The following is an 8,200-nucleotide window of genomic DNA, read 5'->3' on the forward strand; positions in this document are numbered from 1 at the left end:
GAGTTCCTGTGGTGGGAGCTCAGAGTCCAAACCACTGCACTAACAGAGAACCTCAGACCCTAGAGAATATTAATCGGAGTGAGGCCTCCTGGCGTTCCTCATCTCAGCAGCAGGACCCGGCTCTATCCAACTGCCTGCAAACTCCAGTGCTGGACGCCTCAGGCCAAACAACCAGTAAGACAGGAATACAGCACCACCCATCAAAAAAAATGAAACGACAAAAAAAATGTTATAGATGAAGGAGCAAGGTAAAAACCTACAAGACTAAATAAACGAAGACGAAGTAGGCAACCTACCTGAAAAGGAATTCAGAGTAATGATAGTAAAGATGAGCCAAAATCTCGGAAACAGAATGGAGAAAATACAAGAAACTTTTAACAAGGATCTAGAAGAATAAAAGAACAAACAAACAGTGATGAACAACACAATTACTGAAATTAAAAATACTCTAGAAGGAATCAATAACAGGATAACTGAGGCAGAAGAACGGATAAGTGAGCTGGAAGATAAAATGGTGCAAATAACTGCTAGGGAGCAGAATAAAGAAAAAAAGAATGAAAAGTATTGAGGACAGTCTCAGAGACCTCTGGGAAAACATTAAATGCACCAACATTCGAATCATAGGGGTTCCAGAAGAAGAAGAGAAAAAGAAAGATCTGAGAAAATATTTGAAGAGATTATAGTTGAAAACTTCCCTAACATGGGAAAGGAAATAGTCAACCAAGTTCAGGAAGAACAGAGAGTACCATATAGGATAAACCCAAAGAGAAACACGCCGAGACATATATTAATCAAACTATCAGAAATTAAATACAGGGGCTTTCCTGGTGGCGCAGTGGTTAAGAATCTGCCTGCCAATGCAGGAGACACGGGTTCGAGCCCTGGTCTGGGAAGATCCCACATGCTGCGGAGCAAGTAAGCCCATGCACCACAACTACTGAGCCTGCACTCTAGAGCCCGCGAGCCACAACTACTGAGCCCATATGCCACAACTACTGAAGCCTGTGCACCTAGAGCCCGTGCTCCCAACAAGAGAAGCCACCATAATGAGAAGGCTGTGCACCACAACGAAGAGTAACCCCTGCTTGCCACAACTAGAGAAAGCCTGCATGCAGCAACAAAGACCCAATGCAGCCAAAAATAAAAATAAATAAAATAAATTTATTAAAAAAATTAAATACAAAGAAAAAGTATTAAAAGCAGCAAGGGAAAAGCAACAAATAACATATAAGGGAATCCCATAAGGTTAACAGCTGATTTTTCAACAGAAACTCTGCAAGCCAGAAGGGAGTGTCAGGACATATTTAAAGGGATGAAGGGAAAAACCCACAACCAAGATTACTCTACCCAACAAGGATCACCTTCAGATTTGATGGAGAAATTAAAACCTTTACAGATAAGCAAAAGTTAAGAGAATTCAGCACCACCAAACCAGCTTTACAACAAATGCTAAAGGAACTTCTCTAGGCAGGAAACACAAGAGAAGGAAAAGACCTACAAAAATACCCCCAAACAGTTAAGAAAATGGTAATAGGAACATACATATCGATAATTACCTTAAATGTAAATGGATTAATTGCTCCAACCAAAAGACATAGACTGGGTGAATGGATACAAAAACAAGACCCATATATATGCTGTCTACAAGAGACCCACTTCAGACCTAGGGATGCATACAGACTGAAAGTGAAGGGATGGAAAAAGATATTCCATGCAAATGGAAATCAAAAGAAAGCTGGAGTAGCAATTCTCATATCAGACAAAATAGAGTCTGTTAAAATAAAGACTATTACAGGGAGACGCAAGAGGGAAGACATATGGGAACATATGTTTATGTATGACTGATTCACTTTGTTATACAGCAGAAACTAACACACCATTGTAAAGCAATTATACCCCAATAAAGATGTTAAAAAAAAAATAAAGACTATTACAAGAGACAAGGAAGGACACTACATAATGATCAAGGGATCAATCCAAGAAGAAGAATAACAATTGTAAATATTTATGCACCCAACATAGGAGCACCTCAATACATAAGGAAAATGCTAACAGCCATAAAAGGGGAAATCAACAGTAACACGATAATAGTAGGGGACTTTAACACCCCACTTTCACCAATGGACAGATCATCCAAAATGAAAATAAATAAGGAAACACAAGCTTTAAATGACACATTAAACAAGATGGACTTAATTGATATTTATAGGACATTCCAACCCAAAACAACAGAATACAATTTCTTCTCAAGTGCTCATGAAACATTCTCCAGGATAGACCATATCTTGGGTCACAAATCTAGCCTTGGTAAATTTAAGATAATTTAAATCGTGTCAAGTATCTTTTCCGACCACAACATTATAAGACTACATATCAATTACAGGGGGAAATCTGTAAAAAATACAAATACATGGAGGCTAAACAATACACTACTAAATAACCAAGAGATCACTGAAGAAATCAAAGAGGAAATCAAAAAATACCTAGAAACAAATGACAATGAAAACATGATGATCCCAAACCTATGGGATGCAGCAAAAGCAGTTCTAAGAGGGAAGTTTATAACAATACAACCCTACCTCAAGAAACAATAAAAATCTCAAATAAACAACCTAACCTTACACCTAAAGCAATTAGAGAAAGAAGAACAACCTCCCCCCCAAAGTTAGCAGAAGGAAAGAAATCATAAAGATCAGATCAGAAATAAATGAAAAAGAAATGAAGGAAACAATAGCAAAGATCAATAAAGCTAAAAGCTGGTTCTTTGAGAAGATAAACAAAATTGATAACCCATTAGCCAGGATCATCAAGAAAAAAAGGGAGAAGACCCAAATCAACAGAATTAGAAATGAAAAAGGAGAAGTAACAACTGACACTGCAGAAATACAAAGGATCATGAGACATTACTATAAGCAACCATATGCCAATAAAATGGACAACCTGGAAGAAATGGACAAATTCTTAGAAATGTACAGCCTTCCAAGACTGAATCAGGAAGAAATAGAAAATATAAATATACCAATCACAAGCACTGAAATTGAAACTGTGATTAAAAATCTTCCAACAAACAAAAGCCCAGGACCACATGGCTTCACAGGCGAATTCTATAAAACATTTAGAGAAGAGCTAACACCTATCCTTCTCAACCTCTACCAAAATATAGCAGAGGGAGGAGCACTCCCAAACTCATTCTACAAGGCCACCATCACCCTGATACCAAAACCAGACAAAGATGTCACAAAAAAAGAAAACTGCAGTCCAATGTCTCTGGTGAACATAGATGCAAAAATCCTCAACAAAACACTAACAAACAGAATCCAACAGCACATTAAAAGGATTATACACCCTGATCAAGTGGGGTTTATTCCAGGGATGCAAGGATTCTTCAATATATGCAAATCAATCAATGTGATACACCATATTTACAAATTGAAGGATAAAAATCATATGATAATCTCAATAGATGCAGAAAAAGCTTTTGACAAAATTCAACACCCATTTATGATAAAAAAAACTCTCCTACAAAAAAAAAAAAAAAAAAAAAAAAAACTCTCCAGAAAGTAGGCATACAGGGAACCTACCTCAACATAATAAAGGCCAGATATGACAAACCCACAGCCAACATCATTCTCAATGGTGAAAAACTGACACCATTTCCTCTAAAATCAGGAACAAGACAAGGTTGGCCACTCTCACCACTATTATTCAACATAGCTTAGGAAGTTTTAGCCACAGCAATCAGAGAAAAAAAAGAAATAAAAATAATTGGAAAAGAAGAAGTAAAAGTGTCACTGTTTGCAGATGACATGACACTATACATAGAGTATCCTAAAGATGCTACCAGAAAACTACTAGGGCTAATCAACGAATGTGGTAGGGTAGCAGGATACAAAATTAATGCACAGAAATCTCTTGCATTCCTATACACTAATGATGAAAAATCTGAAAGAGAAATTAAGGAAACACTCCAATTTACCATTGCAACACAAAGAATAAAATACCTAGGAATAAACCTACCTAAGGAGACAAAAGACCTGTATGCAGAAAACTATAAGACACTGATGAAAGACATTAAAGATGATACAAACAGATGGAGAGATACACCATGTTCTTGGAATGGAAGAATCAACATTGTGAAAATGACTATACTACCCAAAGCAATCTACAGATTCAATGCAATCCCTATCAAACTACCAATGACATTTTTCACAGAACTAGAACAAAAAATTTCACAATTTGTATGGAAACACAAAAGACCCCGAATAACCAAAACAATCTTGAGAAAGAAAAACAGAGCTGGAGGAATCAGGCTCCTGGACTTCAGACTACACTACAAAGCTACAGTAATCAAGACAGTATGGTACTGGCACAAAAACAGAAATATAGATCAATGGAACAGGGTAGAAAGCCCAGAGATAAACCCATGCACCTATGGTCACCTTATCTTTGATAAAGGAGGAAAGAATATACAATGGAGAAAAGTCAGCCTCTTCAATAAGTGGTGCTGGGAAAACTGGACAGCTACATGTAAAAGAATGAAATTAGAACACTCCCTAACACCACACACAAAAATAAACTCAAAATGGATTAAAGGGGCTTCCCTGGTGGTGCAGTGGTTAAGAATCTGCCTGCCAATTCAGGGGACATGGGTTTAAGCCCTGGTCCGGGAAGATCCTACATGCCACAGAGCAACTAAGCCTGTGCACCACAACTACTGAGCCTGCACTCTAGAACCCATGAGCCACAACTACTGAGCCCACTTTCCACAACTACTGAAGCCCACGAGCCTAGAGCCCATGCTCCTCAACAAGAGAAGCCACCACAATGAGAAGCCTGCACACCTCAATGAACAGTAGCCCCCACTCGCTGCAACTAGAGAAAGCCTGCATGCAGCAACGAAGACCCAACACAGGCAAAATTAATTAATTTTTAAAAAATGGATTAAAGACCTAAATGTAAGGCCAGACACTATAAAACTCTTAGAGGAAAACATAGGCAGAACATTCTATGACATAAATCACAGCAAGATCTTTTTTGACCCACCTCCTAGAGAAATGGAAATAAAAACAAAAATAAACAAATGGGACCTAATGAAACTTAAAAGCTTTTGCACAGCAAAGGAAACCATAAACAAGACAAAAAGACAACCCTCAGAATTGGAGAAAATATTTGCAGATGAAGCAACTGACAAAGGCTTAATCTCCAAAACATACAAGCAACTCATGCAGCTCAATATCAAAAAAACAAACAACCCAATCCAAAAATGGGCAGAAGACCTAAAAATGGGCAGAAGGCCTAAATAGACATTTCTGCAAAGAAGATATATAGATTGCCAACAAACACGTGATAGGATGCTCAACATCACTAATCATTAAAGAAATGCAAATCAAAACTACAATGAGGTATCACCTCACACCGGTCAGAATGGCCATCATCAAAAAATCTACAAACAATAAATGCTGGAGACGGTGTGGAGAAAAGGGAACCCTCTCGCACTGTTGGTGGGAATGTAAATTGATACAGCCACTATGGAGAACAGTATGGAGGTTCCTTAAAAAACTAAAAATAGAACTACCATACGACCCAGCAATCCCACTACTGGGCATATACCCTGAGAAAACCATAATTCAAAAAGAGTCATGTACCGCAATGTTCATTGCAGCACTATTTACAATAGCCAGGACATGGAAGCAACCTAAGTGTTCATCGACAGATGAATGGATAAAGAAATGTGACACATATACACAATGGAATATTACTCAGCCATAAAAAGAAACGAAATTGAGTTATTTGTAGTGAGGTGGATGGACCTAGAGTCTGTCATAGAGAGTGAAGTAAGTCAGAAAGAGAAAAACACATACTGTATGCTAACACATATATATGGAATTAAAAAAAAAAATGGTTCTGAAGAACCTAGGGGCAGGGCAGGAATAAAGACACAGATGTAGAGAATGGACTTGAGGACACGCAGAGAGGGAAGGGTAAGCTGGGACGAAGTGAGAGAGTGGCATGGACATATATACACTACCAAACGTAAACTAGATAGCTAGTGGGAAGCAGCTGCATGGCACAGGGAGATCAGCTCTGTGGTTTGTGATCATCTACAGGGGTGGGATAGGGAGGGTGGGAGGGAGACGCAAGAGGAAGGGGATATGGGGACATACGTAGGCATATAGCTGATTCACTCTGTTATACAGCAGAAACTAACACAACACTGTAAAGCAATTACACTCCAATAAAAATGTTAAAAAAAAAACTACCTTAATAAACAGTGCTATATGAAGAAAGTGATCAGACTTTATTGAGGTCTGTTTGACTCTCTGAATACAATGCTTTAATCACTTAAAAAAAAAGAAAAAGAAAAAAAGAATTCACACAGCTCAATAATAAAAAGACAACCTAATTTTCAAATTGTCCAAGGATCTAGATAGACATTTCTCTGAAGAAGATGCCCAAATGGCCAACAATGCTCGGTGGGTCTCACAAAACCCGTTTCAATCCAAGTAGAAAATTCAGAGTCAAATTCACAAGTTCCCGGCGGCACCATCAGCCCAAGAAGGTGGCGGGGGGGAGAGATGTTTGCCTCCAATCCCAAGGCAGGGGAATGGTGCAAGAATTGGGTCCCATGGCGCATCCCCTCTCAAAGACCCAGCAGACCCAAGCGGGTCACACTGCCTCCGCCTCAGTGCCGCCCTGCACCAGACAACTTCAACATTCCGAGGGGTCGTGGGCTCTGAGAAGTGACCCTAAATGTGGCCAAGGGACCTACTGACACCCCAAAGCAAGCAGGATGGACCCCCAGAGTGCCAGCCCTTAACAAAGTGACGTTGCTTCAGATCTGCTCTTCGGGGTCCGGGCACTAGGGAGTGGTGAGAGGTGGATCAGCGGGCATTTCGCGTCACTTCCCCACCTCCAGAACCTCATCCAGGGCTTCCAGTTCCCCCATCATTGATGTGTTCCTGGTAGATCTGCCTCTGAGTTTCCCCGTGTCATGTGACAGCTGCCTGGAAGGGTAAAATGCAGGCAGCATGTAGGCGGTGAATCCTGGAAGAGAGCTCATTGCTGCTCCAGCATTTTCCGAAGGACCCTCTGTGCATACTCCACTTTTTCAAAAGCTTGGGTGATCTAATATGTTTAGAAAACACAAATACCTACCCCCCGCCCCGGCCCCCGCGCCCTTTTTTTTGGGGGGGGGTACGCGGGCCTCTCACTGTTGTGGCCTCTCCCGTTGCAGAGCACAGGCTCCAGACGCGCAGGCTCAGCGGCCATGGCTCACGGGCCCAGCCGCTCCGCGGCATGTGGGATCTTCCCGGACCGGGGCACAAACCCACGTCCCCTGCATCGGCAGGCGGATTCTCAACCACTGCGCCACCAGGGAAGCCCCCCGCGCCCTTTTTTTAAAGGCAGGCTTTTTTGTTGCAAAGCTACAAAGATGCCTGAATATGCAAAACTGCCCTGAGTTTTTCTGAGAGAAGAGGTTGCACCATTTCACAAGCTCACTTTTCCGAGGAACCTTTGTCTCAATGCCCCAAGGAGCCGGTGCTCCCGAAATATGCCCTGGAAATTCTTAACCTCACCCCATTCCCTTCCTCTTGCAGATGGTGAGACCAAGGCGGAGGCAGACAGCAGGGAAGGCTGTGCAGACAGCCGAGACTAGGGACCTGGTCCCCAGGGGCCCATCACTAAATTCCTTCCCTTGATCAGCTACATCACTCGCGGGGCCAAGTGCAAAATGGAATCAAGTGCAAGCCCTTCCGAGCACAGGTTCCTGTGTGACTCGAGCATCACTCACCCATGAAGCCAACGCTGCTCTCTCCGCAGCCCAGATGGGTAGAGTGGACGCATCCCTGAACTTGAAGCCAAAGACCCCAGGCCTGCCCCTCACTAGCCCAGTGACCTTGGACACGTCACTCAGCTTCTCCGAGCCTCAGTCTCCACTCCCTGCAAGTGGGTTCATAATGCCACTTTTCTCACCGCTGTGGAGTCGTGATTGCCTGAGATTGCAGACAGAAATCGACTCCTGCCGCTGACCCTGTGTTTGCCGGGGGCTAGGTCTGCTCAGTTCTTGGATTCTAGAACCGTGAGATCCCACCCACTGTCACGCTGAAGGCCGCTGTTACCAGGAGGTACAAAGCAAAGTCCCAGTGATACCAGCTTGTGGATTTAGCGGGGGCCTGCGGGAGCCCCCGTCTGATTCCAG

The sequence above is a fragment of the Tursiops truncatus genome, chromosome 8, assembly GCF_011762595.2.
Source record: "Tursiops truncatus isolate mTurTru1 chromosome 8, mTurTru1.mat.Y, whole genome shotgun sequence".
Taxonomy (NCBI): Eukaryota; Metazoa; Chordata; class Mammalia; order Artiodactyla; family Delphinidae; genus Tursiops; species Tursiops truncatus.